This window comes from Pongo pygmaeus, chromosome 7 (assembly GCF_028885625.2).
Source record: "Pongo pygmaeus isolate AG05252 chromosome 7, NHGRI_mPonPyg2-v2.0_pri, whole genome shotgun sequence".
Lineage (NCBI taxonomy): Eukaryota > Metazoa > Chordata > Mammalia > Primates > Hominidae > Pongo > Pongo pygmaeus.
Genome location: NC_072380.2, coordinates 63,398,154 through 63,425,442, shown reverse-complemented (window position 1 = coordinate 63,425,442; position 27,289 = coordinate 63,398,154). Strand labels below are relative to the sequence as shown.

The window sequence follows — 27,289 nt, the reverse complement described above, 5'->3', positions numbered from 1 at the left end:
GTACATTTTGAAAATTAGTTTGAAATTCTTTGTATTATGTGCCAATTAATTTTTTAGAGTTGTTTTGGTATCTAAAGAACAACTGCTCTTATGGATAAAGAAATTCATTTTAGGTATTAAAAATGTCAACCTTAAAACTTTGTATATAGTTAACACTTAAAGAAAGAAGTGGTATTGCTTTCTTTTGTTAGTTTTAAGACTCTTGCTTTCCAAACATTTTAATTAAAATTAAGATTTCAGCAATGAATATTTGTTGAAATAAGGGATGAAGGAAATGATGAACTTATCATTTATTCTTTACAACTGCCCTTATGTACCACAAAGGTCTGTCTACCTAAGGGAAAAAACTGGGGCACAAAATATAATTTATAGAGTTGACCTTAGCCAAGTGAGGATAGCTGCCAGGGACATACTTTCAGGTTGCCTTGGGGAATGCTCCCTTTGCCTTTGTTATGAGCAGGTTTTTAAAGACAGACAGGAACAAAGAGTGGGCTGATCCAAAGTTGTTTGACAGGCATTCTCGTTGGTTTACAGAATAACACTGGTTAGTGATTGGCTGTACCCTGTTGAACCATAAGGTGTATGGCATTTTACAGCTACTTGGAGTCAGTCAGTCTGGAGCCTGCCTAGCAAGTGGCTTTAAGGGGTCATTATTTTAGTTAAAAGGGGAGTGAGATATGTCTGCTGTCACCTTTTAAATGCCTTTCTGGGCATGATAATTTAAAGAGGTTCACATTCCTCACATAAAAAGTTTCTTTTCTGTCTTAGGTCTATGATAAACATCAGCTGGCATAGTGTACATTCAGTCTATACAAATGTACATAACAATGCCATATTCTGTGCGACATAAATGTATGTTCCTCTCCTCAGAGCTGTTTCTTGCGAATGATAAATACTTTTGAAATCCCCTCTCTTAATTTATTTAGATATAAAAATCACAGGAAAAATGTCAATGATGTTATCTTCTAAATGTCTAACTTAATTTAAAAATTATGGCTCTCTCAAGGGTACAGGCCTCAATTAAAATGTCATTAACAATTCAACTTGGGAGTTTATTAGGTTTAGGGTGTGGTGGTAGGCAGGTGGGGGAAAGATAACATTTTCTGGCAGGAACCCCCTAAACCTGTCCAGAAACAGTTATAGAATTTTTATCTCCTTTTAGGCTATTAAGTTGAAGAATTAATTATGATTAAAACAATTTTTAATTAATTAATTAATTAATTTTATTTATTTATTTTTTTCTGAGACAATCTCGCTCTCTCGCCCAGGCTGGGGTGCAGTGGTAGGATCTCGACTCACTGCAACCTCCACCTTCTGGGTTCAAGTGATTCTCCTGCCTCAGCCTCCCAAGTAGCTTGGATTACAGGCGCGCACCACTATGCCCAGCTAATTTTTGTCTTTTTTTTTAGTAGAGACAGGGTCTCACCATGTTGGCCAGGCTGACCTCAAACTCCTGACCTCAAGTGATCCACTCACCTCAGCATCCCAAAGTCCTGGGATTACAGGCGTGAGCCACTGTACCTGGCCACATTTTTAATTTATTTTTAAATGTACAAATATTGTATATATTTATGGCATATAACATGATGTTTCAATATATGTTTACATTGTAGAATGGCTAAATCAAGCCAATTAACATGCATTATCTCACATACGTATTTTTTTTGTAATGAGAACACTTAAAGTATACTGTCTTAGCAATTTTCAAGAATATATGTTGTTATTAACCATAGTCACCATGTTGTACAATTGATCTCCCGAACTTACTCTTCCTGTTTAACCAAAATTTTATATCCTTTGATCAACATCTCCCCAATCTCTCCATCCCTATTATGTTTATTTCAATTCAGTGTTTTAAGCCTGAGACTTCCAAGACCTTCACTGTATTTGCCTTTCATGCTCAGATTTCTGCAGTTCTAATTTTGCTTTGTAATATTGCTTTGAGTCTCAGCAGCTGCATGCTTGACTTAACACTGTCTTTTAATTTTCCTTGGAGGTTTTAAAGAGCATAGTAGAACATATTGTCTTTACTTGATTTATTAGGTGTCAACATAGGAAATACCAGATGGTTTTGTCTGGTATTTCTGCCATGTATTTAGAAAAATACTTGCTTGAAATTGCTAGGCAAAATGCCTATTTTTATTGTCTATGTCTTTTATCTCTCTTATATTAAGATGTTAACATTGTCATATAAATATTATGTGTTGATGTTGATGAGCTGTGAGTTCCTAAAGAGTTAGAGATTATTCATTCATCAACTTAGACTCCTGTTTCAGAACCCAACTATCACAACCAAGTAATTTCCACCATTTTGAAAGGTCAAGTGAGACTTAAATAGACCAATTCACCTAAACTGTATGCCAAAAGGAATTTAGGGTGTTGAAAGAGTATTTTCTAATATGTCCTATTTTACTTTAATTTCTTTGATTCTTATTCTCAGTGTATAATTTAAAAACTAGTTTGTTTGAATTCACTGTTTATCTCTACCTTCCCTAACAAACTCTTTTTTGAAAATAAAAAATTTTGGAGCTTTAAGTCCTAAAATAATTATCCAAATAAGAAACGTAAAAAGGTGCTATGCTATTGATCTTTCAAAGCTCCGCATTATACTGACAGTGAGGTTTCATGTAATGACAGGAATTAACAGCCCTTTGCTGATAAGGTGAGAACATCATTCCTCAGCTTGAAAGATATACTCTAAGTCAATGATGTCTAGAGTTAACCATAAAACATCTATTCAAGATGTTTGTTAACATAAAATGGAATATTCTTTTGCAGATATGTTACTCAAAATTCAAGCAAACCTTCTCATATCCCTTCTTTTGTTTTTTCCTTTATATATAATATATATAAAATATATCATATATCATATATACATATATATGATATATATACATACATATATGTATATATATTTTATATATATATTTTATATTTATATATATATATATATATATATATATATATATATAATTTGAGACAGAGTCTTGCTGTGTCACCCAAGCTGGAGTGCAGTGGCAAGACCTTGGCTCACCATAACCTCCACCTCCTGGGTTCAAGCGATTCTCCTGCCTCAGTCACCCGAGCAGCTGGGACTACAGGTGCCCGCCACTATGCCCAGCTAATTTTTGTATTTTTATTAGAGACAGGGTTTTGCCATGTTGGCCAGGCTGGTCTCAAACTCCTGACCTCAAGTGGTCTGCCCACCTCAGCCTCCCAAAGTGCTGGGATTACAGGCGTGAGCTACCATACCTGGCCTGTTTTTTCCTTTATTTATATTCCTCCCTCACTTTGTTCTTCCCTTCTTCATGTTTCCTCCTTTTCTGAGAACAAATCACCAAGAAATGGCAAGAATATGCTTAGTTTTATAAGAAACTAAAACATAGGGTGTGCAAATCTTTTACTTTGTTCTAATTTTATAAAACCAAAATCCAGCAGGTGAGCACACTTGAGTTACATTTTGGAAGCCCATAGCCTTAAACTGCTTTATAGGGTTCATTTGGGGATAGAAATGAGGGAAGGGGGAGGAAAATACGCTACTTATCTGTATTCTTCAGAATGCTAGTGAATATGTTTTTACAGTCTCAAGTAAGGTCACTACAGGGTTTTCCTTTTCTTCTTAGATTTACTCTTGGATTTCGTTCTAAAGCAACTGTTTCTAGAAGTCATGCTCATCCACAGATAACTACTGAGCACCTACCATGTGACAGGCACTGTTGCCAGAACAAAGCAGACAAACAGAATTTAGACTCTTACTCAAGGTGACAAATTGCTCTAAAAATGGCCACAGGGCACCTGGGGTTTGTAGTGAACAGAGAAGAATAGATTGTTGAAACCCTCCTGGGATCCCATGTGATATGGTTTGGCTGTGTCCCCACCCAAATCTCATCTTGAGTTGTAGCTCCCATAATTCCCACATGTCATGGGAGGGACCTAGTGGGAGGTAATTAAATTGTGGGGATGGGTCTTTTCCAAGCTGTTCTCATGACAGTGGACAAGTCTCTTGAGATCTGATGATTTTATAAAGGGGAGTTACCCTACACATGCTCTCTTGCCTGCTGCCTTGTAAAATGTGTCTTTGCTTCTCCTTTGCCTTCTGCCATAATTGTGAGGCCTCCCCAGCTATGTGGAAATGTGAGTCCATTAAACCTCTTTCCTTTATAAATTACCCAGTCTCAGGTATGTCTTTATTAGCAGGGTGAGAACAGACTTATACAGTAAATTGGTACTGGTAGAGTGCGGCGCTGTTGTAAAAATACCCGAAATGGTGGAAGCAACTTTGGAACTGGGTAACAGGCAGAGATTGGAACAGTTTGAGGGGCTCAGAAGAAGTGAGGAAGATGTAGGAAAGTTTGGAACTTCCTAGAGACTCGTTAAATGGCTTTGACCAAAATGCTGATAGTGATATGGAAAATAAAGTCCAGGCTGATATGGTCTCGGATGGAGATGAGGAACTTGTTGGGAACTGGAATAAAGGTGACCCTTGCTACGTTTTAGCAAAGAGTCTGGTGGCATTTTGCCCTTGTCCTAGAGATTTGTGGAACTTTGAGCTAGAGAGAGATGATTTGGGACATCTGGCAGAAGAAATTTCTAAGTAGCAAAGTGCTCTTGGGTCCTGTTAAAAGCATTTGGTTTTATGTATTCACAAATGTATGCTTTGGGATAGGAACTTATGTTTAAAAGGGAAGTAAGTACAACATGAAAGTTTGGAAAATTTGGAGCCTGATGATGGGATAGAAAAGAGAAACCCATTTTCTGAGGATAAATTCAAGCTGGCTGCAGAAATTTGCATAAGTAATGAGGAGTCCAATGTTAATTGCCAAGACAATGGGGAAAATATCTTCAGAACATGTCTGAGGTCTCCACAGCAGCCCCTCCCATCACAGGCCTTGGAGGCCTAGGAGGAAAAAAAATGGTCCCAGGCCCCTTGCTGTGTGCAGTCTCAGGACTTGATGCCCTGTGTCCCAGCCATGGCTAAAAGGGGCCAAAGTAAAGCTCAGGTCATTGCTTCAGAGGGTGCAAGCCCCAGGCTTTGATGGCTTACACATGGTGTTGGGCATGTGAGTGCACAGAAGTTAAGAATTGAGGTTTGGGAACTCCTGCCTAGATTTCAGAGGATGTATGGAAATGCCTGGGTGTCCAGGCATAGGTGTGCTGCAGGGCAGAGCACTCGCGGAGAACCTCTGCTAGGGCAGTGCAAAAGGGAAGTGGAGTGGGAACCCCCACACAGTGTAATAGTGGAGCTGTGAGAAGAGGGCCACCATCCTCCAGACCCCAAAATGTTAGTTCCACGGATAGCTTGCACTATGTGCCTGGAAAAGCTGCAGACACTCAACACCGGTTCCTGAAAGCAACCAGGAGGGGGCTGTACCCTGCAAAGCCACAAGGGTGGAGCTGCCTAAGACCATGGAAATCCACCTCTTGCATCAGTGTGAATGGATGTGAGACATGGAGTCAATGGAGATCATTTTTGAGCTTTAAGATTTGACTACACCATTGGATTTCAGACTTGCATGGGGTCTGTAACCCCTTTGTTTTGGCCAATTTCTCCCATTTGGAATGGGTGTATTTATTCAATGCCTGTACCCCCATTGTATCTAGGAAGTAACTAACTTGCTTTTGATTTTACAGGCTCTTAGGTGGAAGGGACTTGTCTTGTCTTTGATGAAACTTTGGATTGTGGACTTTTGTATTAATGCTGAAATGAATAAAGACTTTGGGAGACTGTTGGGAAGGCATGATTGGTTTTGAGATGTGAGAACATGAGATTTGGGAGGGGCCAGGGGCAGAATGATGTGGTTGGCTGTGTCCCCACCTAAATCTCATCTTGAGTTGTAGCTCTCATAATTTCCACATCATGGGATGGACTCGGTGGGAGGTAATTGAATCATGGGGGTGGGTCTTTCCTGTGCTGTTCTTGTGATAGTAAGTCTCATGAGATCTGATGGTATCATAAAGGGCAGTTCTCCTGCACATGCTTTCTTGCCTTCCACCATGTAAAATGTGACTTTGCTTCTCTTTTACCTTCCTCCGTGAATATGAGGCCTCCCGAGCCATGTGGAACTGTGAGTCCATTAAACCTCTTTCCTTTAACAATTACCCAGTCTTGGGGTATATTTTTATTAGCAGCATGAGAACAGACTAATATACAATGTCAGTGTTTATTTGTACATAAATGTTTATTGATTGTTTACTTTTCTGTCTTCTTCCATTAGAGAATTAGAGGGTTAGCCATTAGGGACAGAGATTTCATCTTAATCATCTCTACATCCATGGCATATAGACACATCAATGGTACATAGTAGACAATTGGTAAACTGTTCAGAGATTACTTGGGGGTTTTCTTCCTATCACTCCAAAATAAGGCTTATAGTTTGATGACACCCAGATTGTGAAAATGTAGCAATCATATATTCATAGAATGAGCTAGACATAAAAATTGGTTTTGAAATCTAAAATGTGTAATGAAGGAAATAATTCAGGAAAGGTTATTTGATTATGTTGACACTTTAAAATAGACTTTATTATTTAGAGCAGTTTTAGGTTCATGGCAAAATTGAGTGGACAGAACAGAGAGGGCCCATATGCCATCTTGCTCCTGCAAGCTACCCCCTATCAATACCCTGAATGAGATGTTACAAGGGATGAACCTACATTGACACATATTTATTACTCAAAGTTCATAGTTATCACTTGGGTTCACTCTTGGTGTACATCCTAGGGGTTTTGGCTGATGTGTAATGGCATATATTCACCATTATACTATCATACAGAATAGTTTCCCTGTCCTAAAAGTACTCTGTGCTCCACCTATCCTTCCCTCTTCTCTTCTAACCATTGGCAAACATTGATCTTTTTATTGTCTTCATAGTTTTGCCTTTTCCAGAATGCCATAGTGTGTCACATAGCACATAGCCTTTTCAGATTGGCTTCTTTCACTTAGTAGTGTGCATTTGAGTTTCCTCCATGTCTTTTTATGGCTTGATAGCTCATTTCTGCTTAATAGTTCCTGGTGTGAATGTACTAAAGTTTATCCATTCACCTGCTGAAGGACATCTTATTTGCTCCCAAGTCTTGACAATGATGATTAAACCTTCTATAAACATCTGTGTGCAGGTTTTCTGTGAATTAAGATTTCCTCTATTTGAGTAAATGCCAAGGAGCACAGATGCTGGATTACATGGCAAGAGTATGCTTATTTTTGTAAGAAACTGCCAAACTTTCCCAAAGTGGCTCTACTGTTTTGCATTCCCACCAGCAACCAATAAGAGTCTCTGCTGCTCAGCATCCTCACCAGCATTTAGTGTTGTCAGTGTTTTGGATTTTGGCCATTCTAAATGATTGTGTAGTGGTATCTCATTGTTTTAATTTGTAATTTTCTAATGACATATGATATTAAGTGTATTTTCATATGCTTATTTGTCATTTGTATATCTTCTTTGGTAAGGTGTTAGTGGGGCTTTTACCCATTTTTTGTTTTCTTATTGTTGAGTTTTATTTTTTGGTATATTTTGGATAACTATCCTTTATCAGAAATATATTTTGCAAATATTTTCTTTCAGTCTGTCACTTGTCTTTTCATTCTCTTGACAGTGTCTTTCACATAGCAGTTTTTAATTTTAGTGAAGTCTAGTTTAAGTTATGTGTTACTTAACAATGGGGGTATGTCCTGAGAAATGCATCATTAGATGATTCTGTCATTGTGCTCTCAGGCTACAAACCTATACAGCATGTTACTGAACTGAGTACTGTAGGCACTGGAATACAAGGGTAAGTATCTATGTATCTAAACATATGTAAAATAGAAAAGGTACAGAAAAATACCATATAAAAGGCAAAAACTGGTACACCTATATAGGGCACACACCATGAATGGAGCTTACAGGATGGAAGTTGCTCTGGGGGAATTCAGTGAGTGAGTGGCGAGTAAATGTGAAGGCCTAGGACATTCCTGTACACTACTGTAGACTTTATAAGCACTGTAGACTTAGGCTACACTAAATTTATAAAAAAATTTTCTGTCTTCAATAATAATTAAACTAAGCCTACTATAAAGTTTTTCATTATAAACTTTAATTTTTTTAACTTTTTTGATTCTTTTATAATAACACTCAGCTTAAAACACAAACACATTGTACAGCTGTACAAACATATTTTCTCTCTTTATCTCCCTATTCTATACATTTTTTATTTTTAAAATTTTTAATTTTTTTTTCATTTAATACTTTTTGTTAAAAACGAAGACACAAACACACACATTCGCCTAGGCCTGCACAGGATCAGGATCATCAATATTACCATCTTCCACCTCCGTATCTTGTCCCAGTAGAACATCTTTGGGGCAGTAGCACCCATAGAGCTGTCATCTCCTATGACAGCAATACCTTCTTCTGGAACACATTTTGAAGGACCTGCCTGAGGCTAATTTACAGTTTACTCTGAAAAAATATATAAGCAGAAGGAGTAACTAAAATAATGATTAAAAGTATAATAAATATATAAATCAGTAACATAGTCATTTATTATCATTATGAAGTATTATATACTATACATAACTGTATGTGCTAGACTTTTATACCACTGGCAGCACAGTAGGTTTGTTTACATCATCATAACCACAAACATGTGAGTAATGCATTACACAATGACCTTACTATGGTGACGACATCACTAGACAATAGGAATTTGTCAGTTCCATTGTAATCCTATGGGACCACCAGCGCACATGTGGTTCATCACTGACTGAAACATCGTTATGTGGTGCATGACTGTATTTAATACATTAAGCAATAGAATACATATGTGAAATTTAAGGGAACAAAATTTTACTTTTAACTTTTCTTTTTTGTTTACTCTCTTAAAAGGAAAACTTTAGAGAAAATAAATTTAACAGAATCTATTTAAACAAAGAACAATTCATGAACTTGGGAGCACTCAAAACTGGCAGAGCTCAGAGTGCTCTGCTAGAGTGAGCAGTGAGCTTTCAGAGGCTGAACGTGGAAGCAAAGTTAAGACATTTCCTGATTGCCTACCATAGGTGTTTGCCTCATTTAGGCATAGCGTGATTGTAGATCCCTAGTTCCACAGCTAACCTGGTGCTTGACTGTTTGTGATTGACTGAGTCTAGGTGTTTCTTCTTTTTTTTTCCTTTTTTAAGTCAGTTATAAAAAAATGCCCTCCAAGCCAAGTTTCAGTTTGCTTACATAGTGCTCTGGGTACAGAGGAAACCTTAGGCCAAGGGTCTCCTCTTATTTGCTTTAACAACTCTATATTCCCAAAGTAAATTTTTGGGTTTTGTATTCTTCAAAGTGATCCTGCAACAGTAGACAATTGTAAACACCAGCATTGCCATGAAGAGAAATGTTTTTACAGTATTTTGCATTATTGTTTAACTTCATTCATTTTTGTTATGTTGTTTATGTCACAGATGTTTATGGACGCCCACTGTGTAGCAGTACTATGGAATCATTTTTATGTGCTTTTACTTTGATTTGAGTGTATGTAATTGTAAAATGATACTACAGATTAAAAGCAAAATTACAAAACAAAATGCCATGCTCTTTAGTACAAGCAACATAAGGCACTTAGGGTCAGTGTTTGAAATTCCCATGCAAACTATCTTGTTCCTAATCTGCACTTATTATAAATACTTGTTTTCTAGCATCTCAGGAACAATTTATTTCTTGATGCAAAACATTTCTTCCAATTTGTATTATATTGGTGTCATCTTATAAGTACAAATGGAGTAGTTAGACTTTCATTCAAGATAGGCTTCACACTGTTGGCCGTGGAGGGAGGCCCGCCAAGGACCATGATTGTTCTGTCATTTATGAAGATGACAGAGCCTTTCTTGAACTGGAAGAAAAGGGTTGAAAGTCCTTACTAAAACTATAAAGTATTGCCTGGGTCTAAGAATCTAGAAGTACTTTGAAACTTTATTCAGGTAGATTATTCCAAAATGGTGATAAATGAAATTAAACTTTTCAGTATAGTAGGTTGTTTCTTTCAAATCCTAGATTTTTTAAAATGAGCTTTTAGTGGCTCAATGTAATGAAAATATTGAAAGGAGTCACACCAGATTCATTAGCTTTGTAAGTCACTTCAAGATTTATTTTAGGTGAAGCCTTGTGCTGCTTTAAGTATCAGGTAATGTTGAACATTCTAGGAATCTGCTATCTTCTAACCTAGAATGTGAGTTAAAGAATAGTTCAGGTGAACGGCAAAGAATAGTGATTAATAAAAAGGCCTTATAGACAAGTGTGAAGACCTGTCTTCCTCATCTTCTATGTTTTTGCACAGTCACATCTACGTTTTTCTGGTCCCAGGTGCTTTCTGTGGGCACAAAGAGACATAAGACAGGCAGGTAAGGGCAGCCATCATGGGCCTTTCAATGAATTCCATTTCGCTTGGGTTCACCAAGCCAAAGGTGAAGTGGGATGTAAGCAGGCTAGAGGATCCAGAAGTATGAGAGCCGGCATAGAGCTGGCGTGTTCATCTACTTGGTAAGGGACTTTGGACCCATGGGTGCTGAGAGCTCTTTGCTCTACCTGGGGCCCCAGAGGTAATAGGACTCATTCCTGCTCCCATGGAGCTCGTTTTAGTGGGAGAAATGAACTATTCAAGAACTGATTTGAATAGATTGCAGTTAGAGCTGCAATAGAGATACACACAGGGCATCAAAAAATGCTGCATTTCTTTCTGCAATGTTTAAGTCTCAGAATCAAGGATAGAATTTTAAGAGATTCAAGATGACATGAGACAAATCCTTTTTATTTTACAGTTAAAGCTGAAGTTCAGAGACTGAAGTGATTTTATCAAGGCTACATCAATAATTAATGACTGAGCCAAAACAGAGAGGTCAATGTTGTTGAAATGGTCAGTGGTCACACTTAAGCCTAATGAAGCAAAGTTTTTGAAAAATTAGGGCCCATAAAATCAGCTTACACATGTAAGATGACCTGTGTCTTACCTGTGTGTGAATACTTGCCTGTTGACCATTTACTATCTGTCCTTGCAGAACGCAAAACACCTTAAGGTGTCTTACTAAAGAGAACTGGGTTCTATCCCCAATCAAAATGTTCTTTAGTTGTTCCCACTCTCCCAGGACTTATAATTCATGCCTGGGAGTGCTTGGTAACACAGATTTCACAACCAGGCAGCTAATGCAACGAGGAGCTTCAAGGGCCTGAGGTGGGAGATGTTCTTCTCCTTCCATGGTAGAGGCCAGTACAACATTCCCGGGAAGGAAAGAGAACACTTTGACCTTGAATGTGTTCTTATTATAGAAGCCTTCTATTCTGGAAGTGCTACTTTTATTTTGTAGCTAAAATGATCAAAGAAAATAAAATAAGTGGTGTTAGAAACACGTTTACAAAAATAAATAGAATTTTCAATCAGTTTACTCAGATTTCTTCAAGTACTACTAATAAAAACATATCTTTTATTTCTAATGCTCTTATTTCTTGCTAATGGGAAAGACAAAAACACCAACATGCCCACGCACTGTGGCAAATGTCGTATTATTTCTGTGATCGATGGACATGGCGCCATGGGAATGAGGATGGGACTATTGATTGTCAACAAATATTTATGGAAGATGTGATACTTTCTAGACATTGTGGGTGCAGAAAACCCATAAAATGACCTGTTCTCAGCACCTTGTTACATGGTTGAATAGAAAAGACAGCAAATACCCAGAAATTAGTAATAAACACCCAGAGTTCGAACCTGCAGAGAACCATAATGGTGCCACTGCACTCCAGCCTGGGTGGCAGAGTGAGACCCCATCTCCAAAAAAAAAAAAGAAAAGAAAAAAAAATTAAGTGTCCAAGGACAATAGGTGGAGTCTGTGAGAGTTAGAGGAGTCTGGCTCCTGGATGAGGGGAGCAATTAGGGAGTAGTTCCTGGAGGAAGAGCTGGGCTGGGGTGAACTGAAACACACGTGAATTTTAGTGATTGCTGAGAAAGGCAATAGAGTTCATGGCACTCACAAGGACAGGGCAGGGGATCCTTAGATGATAAAAAGGATGGACAGGGATCTGAGAGCTTTCAGACTATTTCAGGTCTCATATGGGCTAAGCTGGCTTCTACAGGGCTGGGGCGACCCACACAAAGCCTGTTACTCACCTCTGCCTATGGTAGACTTTGCTAGTAATGTCCATGGCATTTTATGGACTAAGGAGAACTATTTATGGTGGCTCACAGTGGCCTACTCTCGAAGGGCAGAAACACCCTCCACAGGTAAACACAACTTCAGGTTCTCTTGAGAATGCTCTTCTTCCTGAGATCTGATTTTTTTTTTCTGCAATGTCATGTGGTCATCAGCAGCTAATTTACATAACAAATATGTCTGTTGTCTCAGGCCTTGTTTGGAGACCTGAGACTGCAATGGAGAACCAAACAGATGGGGTCTCTGTTCTCCAGCAGCCCCGGGGCATGCTTCCCAATCTCCTCTGATGACATCTCTTCCTCTGCCTGCTCTTAAAAGCAGCTGTTCCTTATGGGCCTGTCCTCTAGGATCCTTTCTCTACATACGCTCCCTTTGTGGCCTCTTCTACTTGGATGCCATCGGTTAACAACCTTGTGGAGATTCCCCAAATAGCCATTGTAGCTCCAAACTCTCTCCTGAGCTCTGGCCAACAGTCTCCACCTGTCCTCCCAACCCACTCCTGTCTTAGATGGGTCACTGCTCTGTGAGTAGCACCTCACCCCCACCCCTGGTCCAGCGATAGCCAAGAGAGGCCCATCCCTCTCGGTGCCTCCCTTTTCCCTTTTCTACACCCTCCACTCCTATTCAATTCAACCCTCAAACTCCTCCATCTTATTTCCTCTTCTCCACTCCTGCCTTACAGTTGTCTTGTTCAGGTGCAGATCATCTCTCTCCTGGATTATTCCAAGTGGCTCCCATCAGACTCCCTGCTACCAGTTTTACCGTCTGCAATGCAGTCCTCTCATAGTCAACAAAAATAAACTTTCTATAAAGGCAAGCCTGACCACGCCCCCTCCCTACCAAATGTTTTCAGTGGCTGCCAACTGCCCTTAGGAAATAGCCCCACCTCGCTCAGAGGAACTTCGTCGACCTGCTGGTGCTCCCGCAGCTCAGGGCCCACCTTCGGCAAGTGGCTCACTGCTGAATTGCTCCCACCACATAGGGACCCTGAACTGCTCTCGCAGTGGAGCCCTCCCAGTTCTCTGTGACTGAGGAAATGCACACAATGTGTTTCTCTCCTTGATGGACTTCTCTCCATTTGGGCCACAGCAGAGCCTTTCCTAACATTCTGCACTAGGGTAGTTGGGTTGGCTCAGGGCTTGCTTGAGACTGATATCGCCCGTGCAGGACTACCTGTCTAGTGTCTCTTTTACCTGATAGGGCACAAGTTCTGGGAAGCCAGCATCTGAGTCTGGTTTCAGTTTTGATTTTTCCTTTTCTAATCTGTATCTGCAAGGCATAGATGAATTAGGAATAGTAAATTCGAGTCTGGATTTGAATCCAGGTCCATTTGACTCTCAATTTGTGTTTCCTTTACCACTTTCCTGTTTTCTCTAAGTTAACTTCACACTAATTAGAAAAGTAAAGATTTTTTTCTGAATACTATCCAGAAGGGAGACTAACTGTCCTTTATAGATTTTTTCCCCAGATGTTCTGCTTGTAGACTTTGGCTAATATAGCTCTAGCTCTATCTTGTGTCTTTTTCTTTTCTTTTCTTTTTTCATTGTGTGTGGGGCAGGTATATGCTATAGAAATGAATTCTTGAGGCCATTTTGCATCTCCATGTGGAGCACCTAATCTCAGCTGTTCTACCTGAGACCCCTTGAGTGCCAACCCTAGTGATACAGACTGGAGACAGGGAAATACTGGGTAGAAAAAAGAAGTTCCCTGGAAAAGGCCCCACCCCCAAGCTTGGAAACCCATGGCCCTAAATGAGAACAGGCACTCCTATTTTTGCTCCCTAAAATAGGAAAAAAAATATTGCCTTTTGGCCTACCATGTCCCCATCCTGTACTCATATAAACCCCAAACCCCAGGCTCCATGAGGGGACAAACAGAAGAGCAGAAGAATGGCAGAATGGTGCAACATAAAGAAGAGAAGGAGTGTCTGAATGCTGAGAGGAGTTTGGTTGGGGACAGTTGGAGACAAGATTGGCCACTGGGCAGCCAAACCCCAGGGGAAGATTACCTTCCCACTCCATCCCCTTTCCAGCTCCCTATCCATCCCGCTGAGAGCCACCTCACCACTCAATAAAAACCCCACATTCATCCCTGAGTCTGTGTGTGACCTGATTCTTCCTGGATGCTGAACAAGGACTCAGGTACCGAGAAGGCACTGAGTTGGTTAACATGTAAGCCATCTGCGAACCGCAAAGCTAGAAGAGTGCACTGTGACACGTGCCCACTTGGGCTTCAGGAGTCTCAGGCTACCACCCCTGGATGCTGCTGTGGGGTCAGAGCCCAGGGGCTCTGGCCCTGGCTCCTGCACCTGCTCGTCTGTGTGTTCCCCCTCCCATAGGGGTTGGAGTGTGCATGGTGGCCAAATAGATGAGCCACATCCCTGTCGCATGTCCTGCAAGGTGGATCAGGGAACTCTCCCATTTCACTAGTCCCTCTTGCTGCCCCTTTTCCTCTCCAACAATTTGAAAGCAACAATCATGAACCAGGGAAAGCTCAGCCGACTGCAGGCACCAGTGTGCACTGGTGAGAAAGCAACTGCTTGCGGAAGGAAGAAGGTGGTCCATAGAACAGCTGCAGCAGATTAGAAAAAAATTCAGCTCTCCTTAAAGAAGTTAGGGGTAAACACTATCTCTGGTACTGAAGAGGTGAATATGTTTACAAACCAATGAACAGCAATCCACTTTAGCAACCCTAAAGGTCAGATATCTCTGGGAACACTTTCACCATGACAGGCCATGCTGGGACAAAGCTGCTGAAAGAAATGCTACCAGCTGGTTTACCATTGTAAACCAGCTTGGTGCAGACTGACTAGTTTAAGGAGACTGGCTGGAGCTCCACCAAACTATCTGTAGATGGAAAAGCACCACTTGCTGCCGGAGAGAATGATGATGATGATAATGAAGTTCCTGATCTTGTGGAGAATTTTGATGAGGCTTCCAAGAATGAGGCAAAGTGAATTGAGTCAACTTCTTTTTTTTTTTAATTTTATTATTATTATACTTTAAGTTTTAGGGTACATGTGCACAATGTGCAGGTTTGTTACATATGTATACATGTGCCATGTTGGTGTGCTGCACCCATTAACTCGTCATTTAGCATTAGGTATAGCACTGAGTCAACTTCTAAAGAAAATAGAAGTTGAAGAAGTTACTGGGAGCTGCTATTTTATATTATGACTGCTTTTCAAAATTGTTTATGGATCTCATAAAATCTAAATCTATAATATTTTTAAGCCCAAGTCCCTTGGATACTGCAGCTGTTTTTAGTTTTTGCTTATACACAATTCATTCTTTGCAGCTAATTAAGCTGAAAAAACCTGGGAATAAAGTTTGAAACAAAGATTAATAGAGTTCTTTGCCTAATTAAAAAAAAAAGAAGTGCGTTCTTGAGTGTGAAGAGTGTTTTAGTTTTCGTGGTCTCTGCTCATTTTCAGTGCCAGCCTCACTTTCATCCATGCTTGATTCTGGGGTGCTGGTGTGCCCTTTGAAGGTTGTCTGCAGGTTGAAGCTCAACCTGGAGGCAAAGCTCTGAGTCTTGGGGTTCAGCCAGGGGGCTCTGAGACACATTCACTGGCTCTGCAGCCTCTGAGACAGTGCTTCAGCTCCCTCCCTGTCACTATCCGGAAGAGCCACGGTTATCCTGGGGCCGTGGTGGGACAGCTTTGGGAGGAAAATGAGATTTTCCTTGCATGCGAGCGAGCGTCTGTGTCAGCCTGTGGAGTTCCCTTTGTTGTGCCTGGAAGTACTGAACACTTCCCTTATCTTGCCCTCACCAGCCTAGGCAGGAGCCTGCACAGGGCCAGTGGGGAGCTGGCAGCAAGAGGGAAAAGCGCCACAACCACTAAGCCGACTGTGTGAATATGCTCTTTATTCTGCTGGAAAGGTGGTGGTGTTGGTGTCCTAGATGCTTCACCAAAATATCCAGCTAGGAAGTGAGAAATATATCTAATTTTCAAGAGTTTATTAAATTAATTTGATAAACTTGAATTTAGGGATTATTCAAATGAGACTTCATCTATATGCTGCTCAGAAAATACCCAAAATATTTACAGAATATCAGGATAGCACATTTCTTTTTAAAATTTTGCTTAATAAAAATAAAAATACTATGTATAAATTCTCAAAAAAGAACATACTTATTCACATGTGATTCATATAAATAACACCACAATTATGCCAATAAGTCTGATTTATAAATAGTATCTATTTACAAATAACAGCTGACAGTAAAGTAGGAAGTTGGGAAAATAAACATGAATGAAAACCCTTCCAAAAACATTTTCAAAGTGTAATAAAAAATTACTGAGTATTAAACATAGCTTTAAAAAAACAGTTCAGACATAAAGGATAAAATGTCACATAAGTTGTTTTTTAAGAACAATTTGCTTCTGTATAAAACCTCCCCCAAACTCAGGAAGTCTGATTTTTAACACAAATGACTAGTTCAGGATTCTGGTGAATTGAAAATATCCAGCTTTTAAAGTGTAAAATCAGTGGAGGAGCTCATGCAGATGATCAGCATGAGTGTGCCCTAATACACCACAGAGGGGCCAAGGGGCAGTCCTTGGGGGGCATATGAGCTGTCACAGTGGAGACTGTGAAACAAGATACTTCAAGCAGATGTGTCCATCTTTGAGTTTTATAGCACAGGGAATGAGATGTCACAGCATACTTTTCAAAAGAATTCTATGAAAACTATAACTGAAGCAAATGTGACTAGTAAGCAATGAGAAGTGTGCCCCTTTAGGGCAATGTATGAAAATGCAGTTAGAGGCAAACTGAAGTTCGAGCCACGGTTGGTATTTCTTGGTTCACTTTGGAAGGCTACTATCTTTTTTGAGAGGAAAACCAGAAAGATGAATGCTGGAAAGTGTATGCATGATTGAATTACAGATAACTTCTACTTTTTTTCATCTAACCTCCAGTACAGCCAAAGACATTGGCCCTCCCCAGTCTTTGTCACTCACTAAAGGGTGGAGAGCTTCACTGCTGGGTCCAGGGCTAAAGATGGAAGTCCCCCACAATCTCCCAGCTCCTCCCCCTGAGTCCCTGGCCCCCACATGGAAGGCGGTCTCCCTCCTTCCAGACCCCTGCGGCTGACTGTGGCTGTGGTGTTGGGGTCTGCTTGGGACAATCAATCCCAGGCCTTGCTTTCCTTCCTGTGTTCTTGCCCACGCTCCTGTTCCTTCCAACCAGGCCTGCCTCCTCAGGCAGCTGTGTCAAAAGCAAGACATTTAAGACAAGTGGTGACCACTCTCTGCTTTCTCTTGATTAGAGAAAAATTTAGCACAAGTTGTAGTAATTAAAAAAACAAAATCTAGCTCATTTGCTCAAAGGACAACAGTTTAAAAGAAAACATAATCAGCATGACTCTCACTTTGCTTTTAGGTGACAATAAGTTTTTGGAAACCCGTCTTATAATTAGCCAGGGAGTGGCAGCTGACTCTGGTGGTGGCTTGCCCAGCATCCATTCTCGTTCCCTTTTGCCAACAGAATCCTGCAGGGTGACACTGCCTGACTACAAATACTCATCTTCTCTCCCTCTCCTGCTGCTGCAGAGGCCAGAAAGGTTGGGCCAATGAGGCCTATCCTGGCCCCACTCATGGGCACTATTTCCTTTTCCCTGAGCCCCTCCTCTGATTCCAGCTGCCCTGTGGTCTCTGGTCACACACAAGCACTGATTATGCAGGGACAGCCTTGCAGCTTGTGCTTCCAGCCCAGGTCATGGCTTTCATTTTCTGCTGTGGGGCTTCTCAGATCCTGCAACATGGGAAGCCCACACTAGAGATGTGGGATGTTAGCACTCATGGAGCACCTGTGACTGATGGGAGGGCAGCAACAGACAGATGTGTCCCCTTTTATCTGCCAGGTCTAAGTTCTGAGAAGCATTTGGAAGACTCCGTAGTTCTTTTGCAAGTCATCTGTGGTGATGGCCAACTGGATAATGTGTCCTTAGAATGGTTTTTCCCCCTTTCCAGCTTTCTTCATTCCTCACACCTGCTCCCTGACATCACATTCCTATGTAAACTCCCTGAAGCTACGTCTTTATCTCAAGCTCTGTTTTCAGGGAAACTATACCATTATAAGACGTCTGCAAGAGCAGGAATCAAGGGCATCTTTTTAAAAGGGAGAGACAGATAAAATTGGTAAGCCCCTTCTTTCTCATTCCCACTGGTAAAGACAAAAGTCATTTTGTCATGATGAGTGTGAAGGCCACATACTAAGGATAATAAAGCACAAAGGTTGTCCCTGTTGACACTGCTGAGCAACTACAGCCACCTAGACAACCTCCTCTGGTCTTGTATGGTGCAGATAGTTCATCTGTTTGGGTCTGTTTAGGATTTTCTGTTATTTGCAGCCCAAATCATTCCTAACTGATAGAGTAGAAAACAACAACAAAAAAAGAGTTCTTGGATTTACAAATCTTAGGGTAGTGATTAGAATCTTGCCTTTTGAAAAATCTTGCATCTCTTCCCCTTGCTTGCTATGAGGGGCCTGAGGGAGCCCTTTCTGCTCTTCCTGACAATTACAGGAGCTAGGGGTGCAATCGTTTTCCACCTGCCTTTGGGGATGCCTGGTGTAGGTCCAGTGCTGCCAATGTTTTCTTCTTGTTCTTTTACTTTTCCATATTATTATTTACTTTCTGAAATATGAATTAGATACACAAAAAGTAATATGGAGAAAATCATGGCACACATTTGGAGCTCTTACACTATTATCCTTATGGATTCTAAAATGTCTTTTATTGCTCACGGGGCCTTTTCCTCACTAAAGGTACATTTGGCTTTCATTGATTCAGCCTTGTTTCACAGCAAGAGTGCAGTAGTTTAAAAAAACACATAGCATAAAGTGAAATTAGTTAAGTACACCTCACTTCAACTAGCTTGATTGAAAGTTAGTCTCATTCCATGGAATCAGCAAGAGGGAAAGGGGAATTTATGTGTTGTGCCCTTGAGCATTTGAATACATGATCGTTTTAGGATTTTTGTCTTTTTGAAGGTGTAGCCAGTCTGCCAGAAATGCAATGGCCCCAAGGTACAGCTGTCAAGAAATATCTACCAAAAGGGTATTGCTTCATTAAACATAGATCTTTCCTTTGTTCATTAGGATCTTGCCAGATGGGGAATTCAGTGTTTTGAAAGCAGGCACCCACATGGAATTTTGTTTCTGACATTGACAAATGACTGAATCTCTCCATGGAGTTTTGTTATGGGGTGTCAGTGAGTGTTAGCTGAGGGCGTGACTATAACTTTTCATGATACAGAGATCTGTAGGTGTCAAGCCAGTCTATGGTTGAGCAATCACAGTACAGCATCCATATCTATAAATCAAAAGGGTAGAGGCAAACTCTTGAATTTAAATTTGCATATTGTAAGATTCTTCCAAGTGGACTGAATAGCATTATTTTTTTAAAAAAACTTCTGTTGAACTTTCAGGTAACGTCGTTTACTGTGCGTGATGAGAAATACAGGCAGCACAGATAAAACACTGGGTTGCTGATCAGAAGAACCAATATCCAAAGCAACGAAGTTACCCCTGGCTTAGGTTACTGTACCTCCTGAGTCAGCTGACACCCGGTACCTCTGCACCATTAACTTGACTAGAAACCCCGCCCTGTATTCATAGGGATCTTTGGAGGGTGAATAAACTATTTCTATTGTAGCATTTGCAGACCTCCTCATATGGCAGGTGCTGTGCTACGTGTTGCTCTTTTGTTACGTTCTGCCACAGGAAGTCAGTGAGGTGCCTGTTTATAGAGTTGGAGAAGCTAAGAATCAGAGAAGTCAACACTTACCTCAATCACTTAGCTAGTACATGGCACAATTGATGCTCAAACCTAATGTGTCTGACTCAAAAGACATTTTTTTCATCCTTCTCTACTGCTTAGTGTAGTGATTAAAATTGTGTTTGGTGGAGTCAGTCAGAGTTGAAGTCCCTGCTTCGCTGATGACTAGCCATGTCTTTCTGCAACTAACTCAATCTCTCACCCTCTCTGTTTTGCCATTCAAAATCAGGTGTATCGTATCATGGTTTTGATTTGCATTTCCCTGATGATCAGTGATGTTGAGCATCTTTTCATATTCTTCTTCACCCTCTGTATGTCTTCTTTGGAGAAATGTCTATTCAAGTCCTTCACTTATTTTTGAATTGGGTTGTTTGTCTTTTGTTGTTGAGTTGTCAGAGTTTTAAAAAATACTTTGATATTAATCCCTTATCAGATATACACTACATTTAATAATTATCTTTTAAGAAGCAATAGAGGCCTTTTAAAGAGCTGAGGAAAATGGCAAAAAATATTGGCAACTAATGCTGCCCTCATGGTGTTCCCCATAGTGGAAACTCATGAAGGGTTTTCATTTGACAACTGGAGAGGTTGGACATGCTCTCTTTATGGCACTTACAATTTATTCTTTGGTAGAAGAAAGAATATTAACAACTCAGTAATGTTTTCTCTGTTTCCTTGAAAAAAGACAATTGCAGCTTTTGAATTTGTAAGTTGAGTGGGAAAACAGAGGATAATACCAAAGCAAAAAGGTGTCTGAATGGAAAGGTATTTCATTTGTCCATTCAGGAGATTTGTTTTACTTTACAAAATGGTGCAATGGAACAAATACCTATGTTACCATTTTCCTTCCCCTCTTGTCGTTTATTTTTCCTTTGGACTGTTATCCTCTCCTCTGAACTGTTCTCTGTGTGAAAATGTTATACCTTCTTGATTTTCAAATGCTTTCAGAATAGCAACAGGTAATGGGAGATGAATATTTAACAATCTCAATATTTAAACTTAAGCATTTTCCACAATATTATACCCCCAAAATCTTTTTTTTCCCATTGAGCCATTAAAAAAAAAATAAAAGCACAGAGAGCCTCACAGAATGACTGAAGTGTCTGTTTGCTCTAGATGTATTTATATGGCCAACAGTATAGTGGTAATAGAATGCTATTCCTCAGTGCTATGAAATGAAGATGGTGGATAATAGTGCAGCAATATTACTAAATTAGAGAAATGATGTCTTGAATTCATTAAAGTGTAATCTAGCCAATGATAAGTCATCCTTCCATGTGGCAAAAGAGAGAATCTGGGTACACAAAGTATGGACATATTTGTTAAGTCAAAAATATAAGGCCTAAAGGATAACATTCTACATAATGTAGCCAATTTATGCTATAATCATTAGGGGTGACTTAATTTTACTTATTACAGTATTCTAATCTTAAAAAGGAGTTGAACTCAATGTACTATCCATTTTGAATAGCTTTAAAAAGCATTTCAGTGTGATAAAAATTACTGGCTCTTGTGGTTTTATAAAATTTTCTTCATTTGAAAAGTCCAAAAAACAATTCATGGTTTTATTATACAGATTTTGCAAACATAAATATGTAGGGAATTAAAGTGATATGGAGGAAAGGTAAGATTGTGGGTTTTTTTGGTAGATCACTTTTATTACAATAAAACAAGTGACTATTTTGCTTGGATCTAACATTATTATCTGTTGGGAATACATTTCAACCCTAATTGAGATTAAAGGCCTGCAACAGTAAATCAGATTTTGTTAATCAGCTCTTCTTATACTACAAACGATTCCTCAAAAAAATGGCAAGCAGTTTATTTCTTCATTGAATTTTTTTCTACTTTGAAGGATAAAGCTTGTTTTGACTAACCAAGTCTTTTAGCATATTAATTTACACTTAATGAATTTTTTTGTGGTGAAACAATTGGCCCTTAATATACATGGGCCTGTGGTTTTATCTTCAGATTACTTGACAGAAACTGGCTCAACGAGGTGTGAGGACAATGTTGGCCAGCCTTGCCTATTCAACTGGCATGGGTGACAGAAGGCTCTGTTTCTGGGTGATGGTTAAAGGTATTTCATTTCATTCTCAAGTGTCCTTGTTTGAACGCCAAGTTACATAATCATTCTACATTTAGCCAGCTGCTGCTTATGATAAGACTGCCTAGGAATTTAAATTTCCTTTATTTAAAAAAGACAGGCATATCAAACCTGAGATAAGGAATGCCTTGTGGCGCTATCTATTTCAGGTGAAACTTTCTATGTGTTTAGCCTTAGGGCAGCTATGCCTTTGCATAGCAGCAAGCTGATATTATAAATACTTCCTAAAGTACAAGTTTATCTAACATGATTTTCTAAAGATTCAAATGTCTGCTTGTTTTAAGTTAATGCTTTTCATATTAAGTCATTTAGAAATAGCCAGACATATTTAAACTCCAAATAATAGTTTAGCAGAATTTTTATTGACTCACATTTTTAGGAGAAAGATAAAAATAACCTTAAAATTAGCTCATGTTAGAGATTTAATTGTGATGAGTACCCTTTCAGCTCAGCCTTCCAGACTTTTTATTTCTATGGTTTATTGTTGCATAATGAGAAGTAATGTTTAGAATGAGTGCTCTGAGACTCTGCAAAATTATGAATAATTGAAAAAAGTCATATTTTTCTTACCCATTAATCATAAGGTATTAGAAGTATTTTCAAAACAGAAGTTTGAAAGGAATATTTTAACAGTTGCCAGGAATTCAATAAACCCAATTATACAGTTTCCTGAGTATTGTGTTTAATCTAGATTTGTCTGTAAATGTGCCATAGATAGAATGTAGACTTTTTCTCTTATACTATAGAAGCTAAAGTCATTATATTTTTCTTATACTATAAGAACTAAGGTTGTCTGTTTACATTAACTTTGATACATGTGATCAATGTCCAAATACTTATTCAACAAATGTTTATTAAGTTAGTGCTATGTCCGAGGCATGATTCTAGGTGCTTGGGATATGAGTGAGTTAAACAGAGAAAACCTACTGCCCTCATTGGGCTTACATTTTAGCAGAGAGAGAGAGAAAATACATTAGAAACACAGTAAATAAACATATGCTATAGTATTTCAGATGGTAATGAATTCTACATAAAAGAAAAAATGAAAGTAGGGTAAAGCCAGTCAGATGTGCCTAATGAAAATTAGCTGAAATCAACCCAGTAGTACCATAGGTAGTTTTTTATAGATAAACACAGAAATGGACCCCTTTGGTCTTAAAGGTTGAAACTTACATTTGTTTTATCTGAGTTCCCTCCTCAGGAAATGACCTTCAGGCCTCTCAAAAAAAAAAAAAAAAAAAAAAAATCAAAGAACTGAAACTTACCATGTTACCACACCCAGACAATGACATGCCAGATGCCTCATCCTCATAATTGCTTCCTTGCCTCTCTCCTAGTTCCTGGTTTCTTATACATTGTTGCATTTCTTCCCTGCTATTTAAACCCATAGTTTTAGTCAATCAGGAAGATGGATTTGAGACTGAATTCCCATCTCCTTGGCTGCAGTACCAGAGTAAACCTTCTTCTTTGGCAATACTTGTTGTCTCAGTGATTGGCTTTCTGTGCTGCAAGCAGCAGGACCTAGAACAAACCCCTGGTGTTTCAGTAACAATAAATGCTGGATAAAAAGAAAAATGAGAATAAGGTAAGGGCAGTCAGATATGCCTAATGAAAATTAGATAGCTACAAGTATTTTTTGTTGACACACTATAAAATAACTGTATACTACATATATATATATATACTTTTGGAAACAGTGGTCTAGGCCAGCGTTTCCATTTGGAAATTGTAGAATGCAAAGTTCCTTAACAAAACAAAGTCACTTAACAAAAGTAAGTTGACAAAACTAATTGGAGAATAGAATACATGTAGTTTTTAGAACTCATAGCTGTCTGGTTCCCAACCACGTATTATCTCTTTTTCATAATTCTGGAGCTTCATGACAAACTCTCAACTGTATTAGATCTTTGTAATGTTTATAATCTGAAGACAAGCCATATGTATAACTGAAGCAAACAATCACAATGCATTGATATGTTCAAGAGATAATTTTGGCTGAGTTTGGTGGCTCATGCCTGTAATCCCAGCATTTAGGGAGGCCAAGGCAGGTGGATCACTTGAGGTCAGGAGTTTGAGACCAGCCTGACCAACATGGCAAAACCCTGTCTGTACTAAAAATACAAAAATTAGCCAGGCATAGTGGTGTGTGCCTGTAATCCCAGCTACTTGAAAGGTTGAAGCACGAGAATCCTTTGAATCCGAAAGGTGGTTGCAGTGAGCCAAGATTGCACCATTGCACTCCAGCCTGGGTGACAGAGCAAGACTCTATCTCAAAAATAAAATAAAATAAAATAAAATAAAATAAAATAAAAAAGATAATTTCAAAGTTTTAACAGTTTTTGGTGTAATTGCTAGTTTTCTGTATTTAATACCATGATGTCTGCAAACTGTGACAATTTAACTTCTTCATTTCTGATTTGGATATCTTTTATATATTTCTTTTTCTTACCTGATTTCTCTGGATTTTCAGTTCTACAATGAATACATATGGTGAGAGTGGGAGTTCTTATCTTGTTTATTTTTATTTTTATTTTTATTTTCTTATTATTATACTTTAAGTTTTAGGGTACATGTGCACAATGTGCAGGTTAGTTACATATGTATACATGTGCCATGCTGGTGTGCTGCACCCATTAACTCGTCATTTAGCATTAGGTATATCTGCTAAAGCTATCCCTCCCCCCTCCCCCTACAACAGTCCCCAGAGTGTGATGTTCCCCTTCCTGTGTCCATGTGTTCTCATTGTTCAATTCCCACCTATGAGTGAGAATATGCGGTGTTTGGTTTTTTGTCCTTGTGATAGTTTACTGAGAATGATGGTTTCCAATTTCATCCATGTCCCTACAAAGGACATGAACTCATCATTTTTTATGGCTGCATAGTATTCCATGGTGTATATGTTCCACATTTTCTTAATCCAGTCTATCATTGTTGGACATTTGGGTTGGTTCCAAGTCTTTGCTATTGTGAATAGTGCCACAATAAACATACGTGTGCATGTGTCTTTAAAGCAGCATGATTTATAATCCTTTGGGTATATACCCAGTAATGGGATGGCTGGGTCAAATGGTATTTCTAGTTCTAGATCCCTGAGGAATCGCCACTGACTTCCACAAGGGTTGAACTAGTTTACAGTCCCACCAACAGTGTAAAAGTGTTCCTATTTCTCCACATCCTCTCCAGCACCTGTTGTTTCCTGACTTTTTAATGATTGCCATTCTAACTGGTGTGAGATGGTATGTCATTGTGGTTTTGATTTGCATTTCTCTGATGGCCAGTGATGGTGAGCATCTTTTCATGTGTTTTTTGGCTGCATAAATGTCTTCTTTTGAGAAGTGTCTGTTCATGTGCTTTGCCCACTTTTTGATGGGGTCGTTTGTTTTTTTCTTGTAAATTTGTTTGAGTTCATTGTAGATTCTGGATATTAGCCCTTTGTCAGATGAGTACCTTGCAAAAATTTTCTCCCATTCTGTAGGCTGCCTGTTCACTCTGATGGTAGTTTCTTTTGCTGTGCAGAAGCTCTTTAGTTTCATTAGATCCCATTTGTCAATTTTGGCTTTTGTTGCCACTGCTTTTGGTGTTTTAGAGATGAAGTCCTTGCCCATGCCTATGTCCTGAATGGTAATGCCTAGGTTTTCTTCTAGGGTTTTTATGGTTTTAGGTCTAATGTTTAAGTCTTTAATCCATCTTGAATTAATTTTTGTATAAGGTGTAAGGAAGGGATCCAGTTTCAGCTTTCTACATATGGCTAGCCAGTTTTCCCAGCACCATTTATTAAATAGGGAATCCTTCCCCCATTTCTTGTTTTTCTCAGGTTTGTCAAAGATCAGATAGTTGTAGATATGTGGCATTATTTCTGAGGGCTCTGTTCTGTTCCATTGATCTATATCTCTGTTTTGGTACCAGTACCATGCTGTTTTGGTTACTGTAGCCTTGTAGTGTAGTTTGAAGTCAGGTAGCGTGATGCCTCCAGCTTTGTTCTTTTTGCTTAGGATTGACTTGGTGATGTGGGCTCTTTTTTGGTTCCATATGAACGTTAAAGTAGTTTTTTCCAATTCTGTGAAGAAAGTCATTGGTAGTTTGATGGGGATGGCATTGAATCTATAAATTACCTTGGGCAGTATGGCCATTTTCACGATATTGATTCTTCCTACCCATGAGCATGGAATGTTCTTCCATTTGTTTGTATTCTCTTTTATTTCATTGAGCAGTGGTTTGTAGTTCTCCTTGAAGAGGTCCTTCGCATCCCTTGTAAGTTGCGTTCCTAGGTATTTTATTCTCTTTGAAGCAATTGTGAATGGGAGTTCACTCATGATTTGGCTCTCTGTTTGTCTGTTATTGATGTATAAGAATGCTTGTGATTTTTGCACATTGATTTTGTATCCTGAGACTTTGCTGAAGTTGTTTATCAGCTTAAGGAGATTTTGGGCTGAGACAATGGGGTTTTCTATATATACAATCCTGTCATCTGCAAACACGGACAATTTGACTTCCTCTTTTCCTAATTGAATATCCTTTATTTCCTTCTCCTGCTTAATTGCCCTGGCCAGAACTTCCAACATTATGTTGAATAGGAGTGGTAAGAGAGGGCATCCCTGTCTTGTGCCAGTTTTCGAAGGGAATGCTTCCAGTTTTTGCCCATTCAGTATGATATTGGCTGTGGGTTTGTCACAGATAGCTCTTATTATTTTGAGATACCTCCCATCAATACCTAATTTATTGAGAGTTTTTAGCATGAAGCGTTGTTGAATTTTGTCAAAGGCCCTTTCTGCATCTATTGAGATAATCATGTGGTTTTTGTCTTTGGTTCTGTTTATATGCTGGATTACATTTATTGATTTGCTTATATTGAACCAGCCTTGCATCCCAGGGATGAAGCCCACTTGATCATGGTGGATAAGGTTTTTGATGTGCTGCTAGATTTGGTTTGCCAGTATTTTATTGAGGATTTTTGCATCAATGTTCATCAAGGATATTGGTCTAAAATTCTCTTTTTTGGTTGTGTCTCTGCCCGGCTTTGGTATTAGGATGATGCTGGCTTCATAAAATGAGTTAGGGAGGATTCCCTCTTTTTCTGTTGATTGGAATAGTTTCAGAAGGAATGGTACTAGCTCCTCCTTGTACCTCTGGTAGAATTCGGCTGTGAATCCATCTGGTCCTGGACTCTTTTTATTTGGTAAGCTATTGATTATTGCCACAATTTCAGAGCCTGTTATTGGTCTATTCAG

At 39.2% G+C, this 27,289-nt stretch overlaps 1 protein-coding gene and 1 pseudogene across 3 annotated transcripts in view; both read left to right on the top strand.

The window, feature by feature from the left end:
- PXDNL (peroxidasin like) overlaps window positions 1–27,289 on the top strand; it is a 516,310-nt gene that overhangs the window by 88,655 nt on the left and 400,366 nt on the right. The gene's annotated exons all lie outside the window — the stretch shown is intronic.
- Window positions 10,379–15,125, top strand: LOC129042858 (transcription factor BTF3-like; annotated as a pseudogene).